General features: G+C 38.8%; 1 pseudogene; it reads right to left on the bottom strand.

Annotated features, from left to right (window-relative positions):
• Window positions 1-17,570: 17,570 nt before the first annotated feature.
• LOC122683189 lies at window positions 17,571-17,972 on the bottom strand (annotated as a pseudogene).
• Window positions 17,973-18,174: the final 202 nt, after the last annotated feature.

Here is an 18,174-nt window from a genome sequence, read left to right on the forward strand (position 1 = left end):
TCTCCTAAAACACATGTGCTGTGTATATTGAAGATACACGTATCAGCCAGAGTGACCAGGGAGTAAACGGGCATGGGTGGATGTAAGGAAAATGAAGTCACAAAATACTCCACATACAGATGAGCTGGAAAACAGAAGATGCCTCGTCACTGCCACTAGGGGAGGGAAGGCGTGTGCTTTGTCTCTCAGGGGACACTTGGCAATGTCTGGAGACGTTTTTCCTTGAGAGGGGGAAATGCTTGGATATCACCAGGGGGAGTCCAGGGTGGCTCCCACATACAGAAACCGTAATCTAGAGCAAGAGACAGGCATCAATACCATTTAAAAACTTCTCAGATAACTCAGATAATGGGCAGCCATGTTTGGGAACCATTGGAATTTTGAAAAAAAGTGGTTATCAGATATGCAGTAGCTGAGTGGCCTTCTAAAATCCATTGAGAGCATATAAAGGTATGGATTCTCCTACCCTAACTAATGCTCTCCAGGCCCCGTTTCTTCACCAGTAGGTATGAAGTGAGACGGGGCAATCTCGTTTCCAAGAGCTCCCTGGCCATCACCTGAAGGTCTAGAGCTGGGACCTCAGGTGAGTGGAGAGATTAGGAGCTCAGGTGGGCAGGGCTACCCATTGCTCCCAGGTGTGTGTTTTTAGGAGAGTCCTTGCTTGATTTTTCCAGAGTCAGACTGAGCACGTCATATTGTAGTAACCTAGGACACATGCCATAGTTGTTTGAAGTGAGAGGAACCGTGTGGCCTGTGTGTTTGCAGGGTGGAAGCTTGCTCACCTGGGTGGCACTGGACTCTGGAGACAGCAGGAAATGAGACCACATTCCTGTTGTTCAAATAACCCATCTGCAAGGCCCAAGGAGCGCTGCCATTCAGCAGTGAGCTGTCTGGCTCCCTTTCGCTGCATGCGTTGGACACAATAGAACTGGAAGCTTCTGAAAGCAGGTGAAAGGTAAGACCCACCTGGGAAATGGCTTGTTCCACTTCACCCCCATCACTCAGAACAGGTTTCCAGCAAAGGAGCTAACCCTTTGCGTGCCCCCTGCCCCTTGCTGCCTCTCCCACATATATCTGTGCCTAGCGTGGACTTCATTTAGAGATAGCTCTCAAATCTGACTTAGTACTATTTTAGGCTTCCAGACTCCCCACAGAGTTCTCAGTTGGGCTGTGTTTGGCATGTTATCTGGGTCATCAAAGTGCCTGAGCTTACTCCAAGTTTATAAGCAAAGGTGCCTCCTACCACCTTCAGAATAGCCGGGGCTGGGTGGGTATCCGCAAAGGCTGTTCGCCTGCAGCACCAGCTGCCTCAGGCTATAGGGGTGAGGAAGTTGCACTTTGATACTTCTCGTTGTGGTTTATCGATCCTATTGTCATCATCTCAGGAAAATCAATGCTTCGGTCTTTCAGTGAACATATAAATAAAGTGATAAAAAATAAACCAAGGCCAGTTGTTTCCTGGTGGAAAAAGGGAAGGTGAATTAAGAACATTTACACATTTATGATGAGCAGCAGAGGGCTGTTTGTGAGCTTAGGAGGATTTAGAAACTGTGAAAACCAGGGCTGTGTTTGGTGACTCAGTGATGCTGGCTGTTTTGTGCTGGGAGGACATCCTTGTCCCAAGTGTGTAGTCTCCTGGTTATTAATGGTGTTGCTTGGAATTGTGCTTTGATCTGATTGAAACCAACATTGTTCACTCAATTTCCTATCAGTTTTATCTTAGGAAATAAACCTTTGTCTTAACTGAGTTACCTAACTGATAAAAGGAGATATTACTAGTCAAAATAAGGTTAATAACGAACTATCACTGGAATCTCCTACATGTCTATTCATTTATTCAGCAATATTTTTTTCTGAGTCTGTTCTCTGCATCAGGTATGATTCTAGGCCCTAGGGTACACTGTGACCCTTGCCTCTTAGAACCTACCAGTTCAGTTGGAAGACAGAAGGTAAAAAAACCAGTGCAATATGATGTCAAATACTAACACGTGAGGAATAAAGCAGAGTAACAGCATGACAAGTGAGTGGGGTACAGTTTATGTGGGGAGGTCAGGGAAGGTCACTGTGAGATTATCTAACAGTGGTGTCTAACAAGTGAAGGAAGGAGCCACTCTGTGAAAAAATGCAGACCCAACAATGATCTCATTTGGGAACCTGCAAACATACTGGAAAAATCCTGATTTTTGAAAGCGGGAGTCCCGGGGTTCTGATCCTGGCCGCCCTTCTGTAACGTTGAGAAGTGAAGCACTCTCTCTGTGTCTTCTGATTTCTCCAGGCAGAAAAAGAAAGTGTTTTGGTTCAACTTACAGGATGGTTTTGAGACTTGAATGAGAATCAAACATTTGAAACACAGTGGACCAAGATGTGGGCGGGCCTTGGTGAATGTCAGGATGCTGAGAGACAGATGGGCTCCTGTCTCTCCAGAGGCTGCTGTGCTTCCCCCAGCCTGTCCCCGTGTGTTCGAGCACCTCCTGGGCAGTCTCAGGATGCCCCAGTGAAGGCAGACAGTATCTGATCCCAAGGGTCTCCATTCAGACTGTTCTATGATAGCTTAGTGTTTGAGAACTCGACACCCTGGAGCCAGCCATGTGGGTACAAGTCTCAGTCCTTCCACTTCGTGTGTTTATGAGCTTGGCAAGCAGGTTAACGTCTCTACACCTCTATTTCCTCATCTGTAGAATGGGATGATGATAACTAATAATAACCATAATAGTAGTACTTAACCCATATAATTGTCAGGATGATAAAATAAGTAATATTTGAAATACATTTAAGGGAATTTCACACATGATACATACGAGAAGAGTATTTCAAAGTTGAGAATAACAACAGCCTTGTGAATTGCTCTGTGTTGTAGAAGAGGCAGGCTAACCTTTGCTCTGCAGTTATCACCGTATTCGATTATCTCAACAGTTCATTTCACAAGTGAGGAAATGGAAACTCAGAAATGTTAAACATTTTGCCCCAAAATCACACACCTGGTTAGTGTATGAGCTGGAAGTGTAAACTAAGTTTGACTCTAGAACTCCCTCTTGACCCTTTTTCCTCTGGGTGGGTTACTAAAGGTCCAGATACAAGCACAGGTGGGTTCCTGCCCTGAGAAGATTTCAAGTGGAGGGGAAGAGCCACTATGGGGTTACAAGACATGCACAGGATCTCACAGCTCATGAAGAATCCAAATCCAGAATTCCCACCTCTAAGTCTAGAGCAACTTTTCTGTTCCATTTTGTAGACTTGAATGCAGTAAGCATGTATTAAATGATGCTGTGTACTAAAAGATAAAAGAGCAAAATAATTCCTGATGTATTCAGGTGACCGGAAAAGATGGTGCTCGCCAGGGAATATTAAGGAGAGTCTCTTGGTTTGGGAAACTGGAGGAAAGTCTTTTTTAGATAAACTTTTTATTTGGGCATAATTTTTCAAAAGATTTACAGAAAAGTCATGAGGATAATACACTGGTTCCTACATAGCTTTAATTCAGTTTCCTCTAAAATGGTAACATCTGACCCATCTAAAGTTAACTTTGCTACATTTATATTAGCTAAACTACAGGCTTAATTAGGATTTCACCACTTTTTCTGCTAATATCTTTCACCTGGGATCCACTCCAAGCTATCAAAGTGAACTTAGGAAAATCCTCCTTTTGACTTAAGAAATTTTAACTTGTATCCCTATTTGCAAGTGTTGCATTCTGGTAAAAAGATATTGCATCTTATTTAATGGTTTCCTCTTTTTGTTGGGAAGAAGGAGCTGGGTGCTTCAGAGTTTTGAATGGCACAGTCATTACACAGATTTGTTTCCCTCAGAAGAGAAAAAAGGATCAATCAATACAATAGGATAATTCTAAATTTATTTGAAACAGCCAGAGTCATATATATATTTAATGGACGAGAAAAAGAAAACCGGCCTAGGTTTCCTCTTTTTAAATTTATTGATCTATCACCCCAAAGACAGAAAAAAAATGTATCTATCTGTAATGTGTTAACTGACCCCTCCCAAGACAGATTTCACTTTTAGTTTTAAAGCACACCTCATGAAGTTATCCTGTTCTGTGAGTGTGTGTGTTTCTCAAAGTGGGAGTTATTCTAAGGGGGATAAAATAATACCAGAGAAAGCAAATGAAAGTGGTCTTTATGAGTTTCACGTTCATTTTTATTACATAATTTTGTCTGAAAGCTTGGTTAAATTAAATGTATAATGTGATCCGGGTGTATTTGCATTCATGCAATAGCTTTTTAGTTTGTTTTTAACAGAGGTCTTCCTGACCTTGGAGGTTTAGAAAATTTGCTTTCACATGGCCAAGTGGCTTGGGTGTATTTCTCTGGTATATTAGGCAAAAATATATTGGTCTTCTCACCAGTATGGTGCCCTTCCTCTTTTTTAACCTCTTGTGTATTTGTGTCAACAAAATTAATTATGACCAGAAGGAAAAGTACAATACAAAGCAACTTTTATTCACGCCTAAGCTTCTAGGTGTTTTCTTTGAGGTAAGAAGCTCAGGGGAGAGGTTACCATTTGATAATTCATATAGACTTCTCCTGACTCAGACATTTTTTATAGCACTCTTAGGTCTTCAAGTGCTGCTTCAGTAGGTACCCAGTCATTGTTTATCCATACAGGTTAAATTCTTTTTGTCCAGTAGGGACTAAGAGTGATACTTATCTGCACTAGAAAGGATCATTAATGTAGAATTTTATTCTAACTTGGAAGCAAGTGTTTTGAGAAGTAAAAAAATGAAGGTGACCAGTCAAACCAGAAATCATCAACCAAATCACCACTACTTGATGATTTCCTTTCCCTTTAGTGAATTCGTCACTTGTCACAGTTTATACTATGAAGCCTGACACTGAGATTCCCGAGGATACAACCTGAGAGTTTCCATATCTTTGAGGATTGTTGCTGTTCAGTTGCTGAGTCTCTCCTGACTCTTGGTGGCCCCATGGATTGCAGCACTCCAGGCGTCTTTGTCTTTCACTATCTTCTGAAGTTTGCTCAAACTCATGTATGTGTCCAATGAGTCAGTGATTCCATCCAACCATCTCATCCTCTGCCGCCCCCTTCTCCTTTTGCCTTCTGTCTTTCCCAGCATCAGGGTCTTTTCCAATGAGTTGACTCTTCCCATCAGGTGACCAAAGTACTGGAACTTCAGCTTCAGCCCTTCCCATGTATATTCAGGGTTGATTTTCTTTAGGATTGACTGGTTCGATCTCCTTGCTGTCCAAGAGACTTGAGAGTCTCTTGGGAGACTCTTGAGAGTCTTCTCTAACACCAGAAATCAAAAGCATCAATTTTTTGGCACTCAGCCTTCTTTATAATCCAACTGTCCCATCTGTTGGACCATAAACTTGGACCAAGTTCTTTCCATCCTCCAAGAATCAGTTCAGATGATTCTGTTAATTCTCTCCTTTCACCTCTCCTAAATAGAATTCTTTATGATATAAACATGCATTCTCTGTGGGAACAGTAGTATCCTCAGGGGAGCAAAAATTGGTTCATAGTTGGAGGGGGCTAAAAAAAAACTTACTCTCTTTGTGTATAATATGCAGATATACAGAGTACATGAACAGATAATCAGTACATTTGCCTATTAATTAATGGGGGAGGCAATTAAGAAAAAATAGATATGTAAAAAGGTTCTCAGGAGGACAATAAGGAAAAAGAAGTTAAAAACACTGGTTATAGACTAACCCTTGAGTATTTGTTGTTTCCAAAACCAGGAATCATTTCTCTAGCAGATGTCCTCTTAGGTAAATAGAACAAGAGATACCGATAAAACATAATATTGGCCTGATGTTGCAATTAGGCAGTGCTCCATCCTCTAATCTTCCCATTGCCATGGCAGAAAGAAAGCTTTTGATGTTATCTTGTCCAGGGGCTTTGTCTGCCCTTTTGCACTTTCTGATTTACAAAATCATCAGTAAATTTGTCATTGTGTTTAAAGATTCCAAGTTAACTGAAGTTTATGTGTTGTTATACCTGGACTTCTCAGACAAAATGGAAAAATAGAGATGTTCTATAACAGTTTTGGGGAGCAACCAAAGGAGCAAGCAGAAATGTCAGAAAAATTGTTGTGTAAATGTGAAAGCCGCAAGAAGTGAGAGAGACTTTGCTTGGCTATAAAGAGTCACTTTGAAGCCTACTGTCCTTGACACACCTGCCTGAAGGGTTGGAAAAAATGAAATAGTTTCTCAGCCATTCTTTCAGCCAAGGGTGTCTGTGTGACAGATCTGATAGAAAGTCGCTGGTGGTAAGGATGGAAGTTCTGGGGAAATTTTTGCTCTTGTATCTTTCCCTTTTATTCTGTCTTTGAATGCAAGTATAATGTCAGGATCTGGCAGCCACCTTGTAATATAATTATGAGGCAGCAAATTCAAGGCCAAAACCCTAGCATGCTGTGGATGACAGAATGGAAAGAGAGGATGAGACAGAGTTTCTTGTCACCTCATTGAATATGGAGACCAGTGTCAGTAGCTGCCCTATCGTTCCATGGAATACTGTGTGTCTGTCCTGCCTAAGCCACTCTTAATTGGGTTTTCTATTACTTGTGGCTAAACATGTTTCTATAATACCTTATTTAGGAGATAATATCAGATGATGAAGAGTAAAAGAGGCACATTTTTCTGCCTTGCCCTCTAAATATAAGTGATTTTTAATCCTTCAGGTTATTTCTATAACATCAGGCCTCTGCAAATTTAGCTCATTAATAGTCCTTGACAAGGAGTTATTTATTACATGTCTTACATTTCAGCATAGATTACAAGTTGTGGAAAGTGGAAAGCCAAGACTTTATAGGAAATTTTCTGATCATCTCTCCCACGGATTGTGTTCTGCATTGCGGGGAGCCGGCCTGACTGCTCAGGCCCCTTCTCGGCCCTGAGAGAGATCTAAGAGGTCCCTTTCTGTCCCGCCACCCCTGATTTGTTAAAGTGCAAATTGGCCTTTCTCAGCTCCCTCAAGGAAATCGCTGCAGCCACCATTTGCCCATTTTCCTGACTCTGATAAGATTATCGGGCTCCTGTGAATGGCTTATGTCTAGGTAGTCTTTACCTGATTGTAAGACGCTGGTGCCATGCTCTGCTGGAGTTAAGATAAAACTCCTGAGCTAAAACTAGTGTCTGCAGTTCTGCACGTATGCAAGTCTTTGATCTAAAATTTGGTGAATCCTGTTAGTATATGTATGTATGTTACCCCTCAATAAAGTCGTCGGAATCAGTCACAAGCTGACTCCGTCCCTCTCAACCCCATCTTTCCTAGTCTTTTATTTCTCAGGTGCTCTGGTGATTGCGTCCTCGACCTGTTCCTTTTGCCGGCAGGCCCGGCACTCCATATTTGGAACCTCGGTATCCTGAAGCCTCTGAGATAACCACACTATGGCTTTGTCCTTCCCACTAGCAAAGAGAAACTTTCCACCCTCACTACCCCTTTCTGTGCATTCTGTGCTTACCTCTCAGGAAAACAGAATCTCAGAGGGACAAAAAGACACAGAAGGAGCATACACTTTTGCAGGGTCATGCAGAGTACTTTAATTCCTCCTGATCTCATTTTAGGTCCTGGCCACTCCATTAAGGTTTCACTTTTGCTTAATCAAAAGTCTCTTTGAAGGGCTGATACTCCCCTTCCTCTATATGGAAGAGCAATATTCTAACACTAACAGAAAAACTGCCAAGAGTTTTAAAATAGCTTTTTGTCACCAGTTGTATAAATAAATACTTCAAGATTACTGAGAATTAGCCTCATTTACAATGGTTTGATTCATATTAAAGTTCTGTTTTTATTATTAATATAATTTATTTAATGGGTTCATGGATGAGAAGACTGCAAAGTTTTTGGGGTCATTTTTTTTGTCACAAGTAAATTGGAAACAAGAGAAAATAAAAAGGAAGAAAAGAAAACTATGATACTATTATCTAGAGATGATATTTGGGGCAAAATTTTGCTTTATCTGTCTATATATATGGAGTTATATTGATAGAAAAAAGAATGGGAAAATTATGCATACATGTATATATATTATATGCATAAAGATGTCAATCTTTACTTAGTGTATGTTGCTTCCATTTTTGCATTTCACTCACTCAACATCTTTTTTTAATGATTGCATAAGTTTTCATTATATAAAAACATAATGTATATTTTAAAAGGTCAATTATTAGATAAACGTTCTCCTATTTTCATCAGTATAAATATTGCTAGAAGGAATACTTTTTATAGTAAGTCTCTGGCATACTTTAGGGTCACTTCAAATAAATTTGCTAAGATTTCATAGCAAATTAAAATCTAGAACTAACCAGAATAAACCATTATTTTTTCTGTACTCAGCCATATAAATAGATTATTATGCTTTCCAGAGTTTGTTGTTCTTTACTGAGGTCGTCAGTCCAATTCCAAATGATCAGAATATAAATATATTTGTGTTCTTGAACTTCTAGACCCCTTTAGGTAAAACCAGTCTTTTCTCAATAAGTTTAATGATCTTAACCAACCAAGAGACCATATTGCTTGATGATGAAGTGACTAAGTTTCTGGTGAGATTTGGCAAATTTAAATGATGGGAGCTTCATTTTTCTAGGCCGTTTGATCATCAGGGTTGTCAGTGCAAAATAGATGCTTTTCTGAGTTAATGTTATTTTTATGTCTGTTAGGCAGTAATGAGTTTTACATAATTAGTTTATAAACTCATTTCATATTCATCAAGTTATTAATGAGAGAAATAATGCTGGATTTGGCAGCAAAACAGTAATAATGTTACATGTAACAGACCAAGAGAGGAAAAGCTGTGGTTAAGCTGATTTTTTGGTAAGTAACGTTGCTTTTTTTTTGTTCAGTTTGAGACCCAGAATATTTATATTGTAGTTCTTCCTTGTAATTAAAATGGGGCTTCCCAGGTGGTACAGTGGTAAAGAATCTGCCTGACAATTCAGGAGACTTAAAAGACAAGAGTTTGGTCCCTGGGTTGGAAAGACCCTCTGGAGTAGGAAATGGGAACCTGCTCCAATATTCTTGCCAAGAAAATTCCTTGAACAAAGGAGACTGGAAGGCTACAGTCCATGGGGTTGTAAAGAGTCAGACACACCTGCACACCAGCATACATATAATTAAAATAAAAATCCATTGTCATTGTGGTAAAAATGAATGCAGAAAAATATAAAGCAGAAAATAAATATTAACCATAATTTTACCTCTCAAGAAGTAATTGATAATATAGTATATTTCCTTCAAGTCGTTTTTCTGTGCCTACTGAAGATGAAAGTATATATGCTATTTTTTATTCACCATCATATTAAAACAGTTGTCCCATGTTATTAAAAATGCTTCAAAAACACCATCAGAGTAGCTGTGTAACACCCCAGGGGTAAATATATGATAGTTTAATCAGATTTTTGTTGAGAGATATTTTTGGTAATATTTTACTACCAAGAATAACTCTGAGATGAATATCCACAAACTTCTTTGTCAAAATATTAATACCAAGCCACTACTTTCATAGGGTAGATTTTCTAAAATGAAATTACTAGATCAGAGACTATTAACTTTTCTAAGCTTTGGCAATATATTGCCAGATTGCTTTACAGAAAATAATTCACATTCCCACTATTCAGGATAAGAGTACCTGTCTCAACATACCCAAGTCAGCATTGTTGTTGTTTTTTTTATTTTAACTAATGAACAAAGCAATTTTTTTGCATTGCTAATAAATATCTAAATATTTCCATAAGTGTGTCAATTATTTGTGTTTCTTCTGTGAAATATAAATTCATGTCCTTCTGAGAACAAAAGAATTGATTGTAGTAGCCATGGTAGGAGGGGTACTGAAAAACATTTCCTTGAGGGTCATTGAAGTTAATTTTATTATAAATTATACATGTACTCTGCTATATCAAGAACTTAATACTACTTATTTCTGATGGATAAAAATTTTAAATATTAAAAAAGAAAACCAAATAGTTCTGAGAAAAATTATGGATAATTTATATTTTCAGTAAATCTTTTAAAGGCCAGGTGGCTGTGGACCCGTCCACTCCCCTCCACCCCCGTAGGCTTCTTTCTGGCCTAGTTGTGAGAACTGAGATAATTTACCACAGATCTGCCAGCTAATAATTTTTCTTGAAAATCTGGTGCACAATTCACAAATGCTATCTAAATTCTTATAATACTGCTGGAGCAAGTTGGTCACAAGGCCCCAGGACCAGCTCACTTATCCGTAAGTTCACAGTCTGGCTTGATGATTTGTTGGCTTTACTACTGGTCTTAATTTCATCATCATTACTTACCATTCATCAAAACTGACCATGCTGACTGAGGGCTTTACCAAATGACCCAACAAGAACTTGGGTTAATGTCCTTTCTAACATCTGTTACCTTGATGGGCTCAGAAAACAACTCAGACAGAACAAGGACCCAAAGTCACTATTGCACTTACGCATTTGCTCATTCAGTCCCTTACACAGTTCTTCCCCAGGGGGACTGGATATTGTGTGACCTTGGGCCTTTTGATTTTATGTAGAGGGGTCCACATCAGCCTCTACATTATCAACTGGGGGTAAAGTGGATAAAATTAAAAGTGCCATATATTTTTTCCCTCTTAATGATTTTTTTTTACAGCATAGCCTTCTTCTTTTTACTAAAACAACTAAACAATACAAAAAGAAATACCAAAAAATTTTCTTGAGTATTTTTAGTTTTGTCTTTTCTAGATTTTCCTACAATAATAATATTAGAAGAAATTATAGAAAATACTAACCTCTGAAAACACACTCCTTAAGATTGCCCTAATGATTGCATTGTAAAGTCACTGGTCTCCATGTCCCCTGGACGCCCATTTGTTAAAGGCAACCCAGACGTGTGTGTTGGGGAAGGGAGCAGGACAGGGAAAAGAGTGGTGGTGGGAAAACCTTAATCACAAATTCATGACAAAAATGTAAGATGGTAATGTTTCAAATAGAGTAGTGAATCATTTATACTGTAAAACCTTCATGGTAGCTGTCTTTCCTCAGTTCTTCTTATGGAATTTATTAATCTGTTTCCATGTGATATTACTTAGTTCTGCAATTAAATGCTCTGATACAAGTATCTAGTCCTGGATAAAATTTCTCCCTTTTAAATGAAGTTCCACTAGGTTATTAATAGCTCTTGATTCTCCAAACTCCTCTAGTTTACAGGAGAAATAATTTAGTGAAGACTCATTTGGGTTGTGTAGCTTTGTTAATGTAAGTGAGTAATGTGTATTGATTCTTCATGGTGTAAAAATGTTATTCATTTTGTGCAAGAAAGTCGGTTAAAGAATTATAAATGACACAGTAATTGCTTTAAAAAATATGCCTTAATTAAAATGGTAAATTCTTTATTACATCTTTATTTTAATTAGATGTACAGAAAGACAATAATTTTTACAAGGAACCTCATGTAAAATAAAATGATCTCATTTAAAAGCATTTCAAAAACTCTGTAGTGGTGCTCTCTAGAGAGGCAGTCAAGAACATCCTAAAGTAAAACTATTGTGACTCCACTTCCAATTGAAATTAAAGGTGTTATTCTGACTAAAATTAATAATCTTAAATAAAATATTTTACACTTTTCCTCCATACCAAGAAATTCCATTTCTTGAGCATATTTTTAAAGGTTTGTGTACAGAGTGAAGTAAGTCAGAAAGAGAAAGACAAATATCATATATTAACACGTATATATGGAGTCTAGAAAGATGGTACTGATGATCCTACCTGCAGGGCAGCAAAGGAGGCAGAGACATTTTGGACACAGTCAGGGAAAGAGAGGGTGGGATAATGAGAGAATTGCATTGAAATGTATATATTACCATATGGAAAATAGATAGCTAGCCAGTGGGAGTTTGATGTAGGACGCAAGAAACCCAAAGCTAGTGCTCTGTGACAACCTAGAGGGGTAAGATAGGAAAGGCAGTGGCAGGGAAGTTCAAGAGGGAGGGAACATACGTATACCTAATGCCAGTTCATGTTGATGTACGGCAAAAACCACCACACTATTGTAATTATTCTCTAATTATATATATATAAAAGAAAAGCTCAAAAAGACAAGGAGGAAACAGACTTATTTTTATGGAAATTATATATCAACTAGATTCAACTTGTTTTTGCAGTTGCACTTTGCTCTATTTCTTCAATTTGCAAGACAGTGCTTTTCAGTGATTTGTCTGGAGTTGTATGTATAGAAAAACCACAACCAAAATCAATAACTGCCTTCTATTTATCATGTCACTCTGTTCTCCTTGCTTTTCTGTCTTTAATTTGTATGTGTAATTATCTGAGACAATGCTCCCTTGTGAATAATGATCACTAACTTGGAAAAGGTCTGTGTGGGGGTGGGGAGGCTGCTGGTTAACATTTGAGTGTAAATTTGGGGCCAGGTGCTAGATTGGGATCTCTCATGATTGTTAATTAATCCATGTGTGTGTGTATGTGTGTGCGTGCGCTCAATTGTGTCCAGCTTTTTGTGAGCTCCTAGACTGCAGCCCACCAGGCTCCTCTATCCTTGGAATTTTCCAGGCAAGAACACCAGAATAGGTTGCCATTTCCTTCTCCAGGGGATCTTCCTAACCCAGGGATTGAACCCACATCTCTTGTATCTCCTGCACTGGCAGGCGGATTCTTTACCACTGCACCACCTGGGAAGCCCCAATTAACTCTTATAACAACTAAAACTGAGAAAATATGATTTCCATTTCATAGAGAAAGGAAAGGAAGGTTGAGAGCTGCAACATTTTGATCATTTAAACCAAAGGTCTAAAAATTATGGCCCATGGGCAGTCTCCACCTTGCCATCAAATTTTATAAATAGAGCTTTATTGGAACATGGAGACAGCTATTTTTTCTTATAACGACGAGTTGAGTAGTCTAGGGAGAGAGATTGTCTGACCTGTCAAACCTAAAATACTTACTATCTAGCTCTTAGGAGGAAGTTTGCAGATCCCTGGTCTAACCCAGAGCTGTTCACACAATTGCATCTGCTCCCATTCATCAGACCCCATTGTGTAACATTGTTTAAAATTATATATCCTCTTTTCCAAGCATACTCTTCCAACTTCATACATTTTTCTCTTCTTTAATTTAAATTTTCTTAATATAGGAGTCTTTTTCCTATGAGCAACATTTCCTCTCTTTTCTGAGTGAGCTGAGATGACATGCCTCTAGCCTGTCTCTCTCATAGCTATCATTATTTATTTAACTCTGCTCAGGTTGTTTTAACTCAGCTTAGCATTTTCTGAAATGCTTTAGCTAGTAAGAGGATTCTTATAGCCAAGTATTGCTTCACACTGCTCTTCATATAATCTGAATTTCTTTTTAAAGTTTCCCAGAGGACAATGGTTATCTTACTGCTGGGGAAAGAGTCACAGGCATTTATAGTTCAGAAAAGCCAGCAGCTGCCATGTAATAAAAATCAGATCAAAGGAGCACCATGCCCAGCCAGAAAGCCTATATTTTTTTGTATGAAAAGAAAGAAAGAATCGGTTGATAGGGAGGGGTTTTCCCCACCTTAAGACACTTTAGTCGGTAGATCACATATGCCAGTTACAGCCTCTTTGCTCACAGACAATGCTTGTCATGCAGTGAAAGCTCCCGCGCTCCACATTCACGTTCCGCAGGCTCAGTTAAAGTAGACTAATTTCTTAGGTCCCCTACAGAGGAGGCCCAGACTGCCTTACATTCGTAGACCCTGAGAGGTTTTACATCCAAGAAGAGGAAGGCCGCAGAAGTTCTCATTTGTCAAAAAGTGGTCAAAGGCAGTGAAAGGTGGAAGCATTCTGAGATGGTCATGAACAGGTTAATGGAATACTGAAAACAGAATACTGGAGTGGGTAGCCTTTCCCTGCTCTAGGGGATCTTCTCAAACCAGGAATTGAACCCAGGTCTCCTGCACTGCAGGCAGATTTTTTACCAGCTGAGCCACAAGGGAAGCCCTGTACTGTAAAACCCTATGCAAAATTAATAATATTGTGGAAGACAGTGCAGTGATGATAGGACATAAAAGGTTCTTACATATGTATGTTTAATGTTTATGATTTTTAAGTTTTAAAAATAAATACATGAAGTTTATACAGAAAATAACATTTGATGATATATACCATGATATTAAGAGTGATTATCTTTGGGTGATAAAGACATGACTGACTCTAGGTTTTATTTTTTTTATTTTATGCTATATTTTCCTAGAAACTACAAATTATTTTGCACTTCCCTAGTGGCTCAGATGGTAAAGAATCTGCCTGCAGTGTGGGAGACCTGGAATTGATCCCTGGGTTGGGAAGATCCTCTGGAGGAGGACATAGCAACCCAATCTAGTATTCTTGCCTGGAGAATCCCACGGACAGAGGAGGCTGGTGGCCTGCAGTCCATGTGGTCGCAGAAAGTCGGGCAGGGCCAAGCAACCAACCACAGCACAGCACATGTATTACTTTTATCAGCACAAGACGTTTCCTTTCATGAGATAAAAGGACACAACTAGGAATGTTACGATAAACAGGAGAGGAAAACAAAGGCTCCCTCTCCTAAATAAACTTGAAGAGTTTTGGTATATATGTGATGTTTCTACCATTGAGTTTGGAAAAAAAACAGTCTTAGAAGCAGATTGCTTTTGCTGAGATATGTTAAGAGAAAGGGTTTAGGTTGTTTCCTCTGAGTATTATAGAAGCATTAGGATAAACATTATATATGTGAATATATATATTCTTTTAATAAAAAATATGCCATACTATCACTGATTGCTGAGTTACTCACTTTGGAGGTCCTTAGAGTTCCCCAAACTGTCCATGGACTGTGTTCTTTCTTGTTTGCATGACTTAACGCCCTCAGTCAGGACCGTCTTATTACCCTTCTCTCCCTGGACCAGCTAAAACGTTGCCTCTTTTCTGTATCCCTCATAACCCCTTTCCCTACCTCTTATTCCCCACTAACTGTCATTCCCTTCCTGGTCCTGTACTATTTCTATAACCATTTCTGGATTAGATTGTATTTCCTTGTTTTTTTGTTTTTGCTTTCTCTTTTCTTTTCTACCACATTGAGGGCAAACCCCGACTTAATCATTGTCACTTTTCCAGGGCTGAGAGGAAGTATTTGAATGGCCTGTAATTACCAAATAGCTCTGCTCAGCAATATTTCATTTCCATGAGTCTGCCAACCCAGCTCTTAGATGTGTTTTGCCTTCTTCCTCTTCTCTCAGAATTTTTAGAAGTGACCCAGATTCATGGCTGGAAGTGGAAGGGCTGGTGGACCAAGAGTTCCACTAGAGTAAACTTGCCTAAAGTGGCACCTTTTACCAGTTTTTAAAGTAATATATTGATACAATGTTTATTAAAACTAAGATGAATAGATGCTAGAGAAAATAACAGGAACTTTGCAACTGAAACATTAATCTTTGTCCCCAAGACTCATAGGGAAGATAATCAAATGATGTTGCCATCTTGCCGTTGTCCTCCTCCATAAACTATTGATTATATCATACATTCATTCTCACTTCCCAAGCACTGTTTTGGGGGACTTTGCTCTACCCTGACATAGGCAGGCCCTTTCAAAATTTAATCACCCTGGCCTCTGTTACCTACTTTCCTCTCTGCTAATCTGAAAAACATGAACAATTTATTTGAGGATTTTGTTGAGATGTCCTTCTTTGTGGCCTTATAAAAATGTGCAGTCTCTTTAGGGACTAAATTTTAATGCATAGCTATAAAACCAAAATTATTTATTGTTTCTCCTTTTTTCTGTATCCTTATTTTTTCGGTCTGCTTGATCTGCTAAAGATTTAGTGCAGTATGTTAAGAGCTCCACTAAGGAATATTTACAGTAAATTAACTGTTTAAGCTGAGCAAGGCCTTTAGTCAAGGAGGAGTTAGAGAAGAAGGATGAACTTGGTCCTTTGGACACCTCGGTGATCCTCAAAGATGTTAAGAAGTGTAGTAAAATGGGAGCTTAGGAGAGACAAGGATAGACGAGGGAAGAGTCTTGATGAAGAAAGTCACATTGACCTGTTTGTGGAACACCTGCTATTCTTTGGCTTCTCAAAGTGATGCTAGCATCTTATTCCTCATCAGCAAAAGAAGCAAAATAGTGATTTATAGACTGTTAATCAGCCAGGCTGAGGCCTTATTAAATTGTCTTGGTTCTCTGCTGCCTGGTGAGATAGATTATCCACTGTATTTATTTTCTGTCATTTATCAGACACCAACCACAAAACTTTCCTGGCTCTTGGAGCCCAAACTGAAGTTGAAATCAGAAGAAACACCCAACAAAAACAGTCATCTTGAGAAGCAAAACATACTTTGTCCTTTTTCCACAAGTTCTGTCTGTTTAATGTGCTTAAGTAATGAGTATTTTAGAGGGGGATGAATTAGGAACTCTCTGTGTAGAGAGTAGGAGATGACATTTCCATAGTGGGTTGCCCATATTTTACCTTAAACAGAAGAAAGAGGAAGATTTATAATTTGTAATCTCTTGCAAACAATAGCCTTCATGATGCACGAAACATTTTTATTGTCTCCTCTTCCTTTGGAACCTCAATCCAATATAATTTTCATGGACAACTAAATTAAGAATGATATAATAGTAATAATTACATGTATGCCAGGCATGTTTGAAGTATTATATATATATTGACATTTTTAATACTCAGTAGCATTTTTACAATTCTCCTTATGAAGAAAATGAGGCAAAGGGATATTTATACAAGATTAAACAGCTTTAAGTGTCAGAGCCAGGATTTGAATGCAGGCAGTTTGCTGTAGACCATTAGGCTACCCCGTTTCTTAAACGACTGTTACATGTTTCATGTCGCTCTGATCGTCAGGCAAAGTGCAGTTCAAGAGGTAGTTACTGAGATTCTATCATGTGGAGGGCACTGGGCTAACTTCTTGGGCATTATTTTTTCTCAGGGAGAAATAAATCCATCTCTTAGCTTAAATTGGCTAGAGTTTAGTAGAGAGATTAAGACAGACATGCACAGTATACCTACAATGTAGAAAGACATTCATGGTGAAAGAATAAGCAAAACACTATGACAATAAAGGTAGGACAAGTGGCAGTGGTCTCTAGCAAAATTTAGCGACTGTCTTCTGTCTTCGCTTATCAGTTACAGATCCTTTTGTTGTATGTTTTTCAATGTCCAGTATAAAGAAACAAAGACTTTATTGTCAGTTGTTGTGCCTCAAAACTGAGCTTAATCCATCTGAAGTGTGTTACTCTTAATTTCAATGCTTATGTTGACTGTAAGGTTTGTAAAACACGCTTTAGTACTGGCATGATATCACAAAACAAGGCAAATGTGGAAGACAGTGAGAGCTTATAAATCGCACCTTATTTATTTACTTTAGCTCTTTTTGTTAACATCATTATTTCTCTTCCTGCCTTGCTCTGAGTCTTTGATTTCCCAGAGTATAAGAGTGTCGCGTACTTTTTGGTGTTTTGAGACAAGCTCAGTTTGTCTTTGCTCTGCAGGGCCTTAAATATTTCTGACAGTTTCCAAACCTTAACGCAATTCAAAGTGTCACGGGAGGACACATGTCGGACTCTTGCTGTGATTATTGTCATAGAGGAAGGGCTCAATTATTATTATTTTTTTTGAAAAACCATCTCCAGTCAGTTTTATTAAGGAAAATTGTACATGATTTACTTTTCACCAGTCTGTTCTGGCGTGCTTCTAATGATATCAGAATCGCCTGGATCAATGATAGCCAGTGTGCATACTCTGTAATATTTCCACATGCTGTGCCCAGTTCAACATTATTGCTACAGTAGTGATGGACACCAGTGTTGGCCAACATGGCGTAATACTCTATATCAGATTTCCTCAAGGCTGGGCAGTTGTCGGCGAGTATAACCAGTTTCGCTTTGCCTTGTCTGCTCATTCTCAGTCTGCTTGTACCCCAGCACATACTTTCCACTTTTCGTAAGCAGTTGGAGCCTAGGGTTGATTGACTCCAGTGACTTTTTCATTTTCTTTGTGGCCACCATCATCCTGCCTTAGGTGAGGGACACCCCCAACCAAGAGCAGCCTCCAAGACGTCCGAGGAGTGAGAAAGGCATGCTCAATTATTATTGGTTGCTATTGCTGGGTTTGTTTTTATTTTTTTTTTTTGTAATTTCTGTCAGACTTCAAACCTCAAAAACCATTTCTGTCATACCCTCCTGATTTGAATTCTGTGACAAGAGCAGA

This window comes from Cervus elaphus, chromosome 24 (assembly GCF_910594005.1).
Source record: "Cervus elaphus chromosome 24, mCerEla1.1, whole genome shotgun sequence".
Classification (NCBI taxonomy): Eukaryota; Metazoa; Chordata; class Mammalia; order Artiodactyla; family Cervidae; genus Cervus; species Cervus elaphus.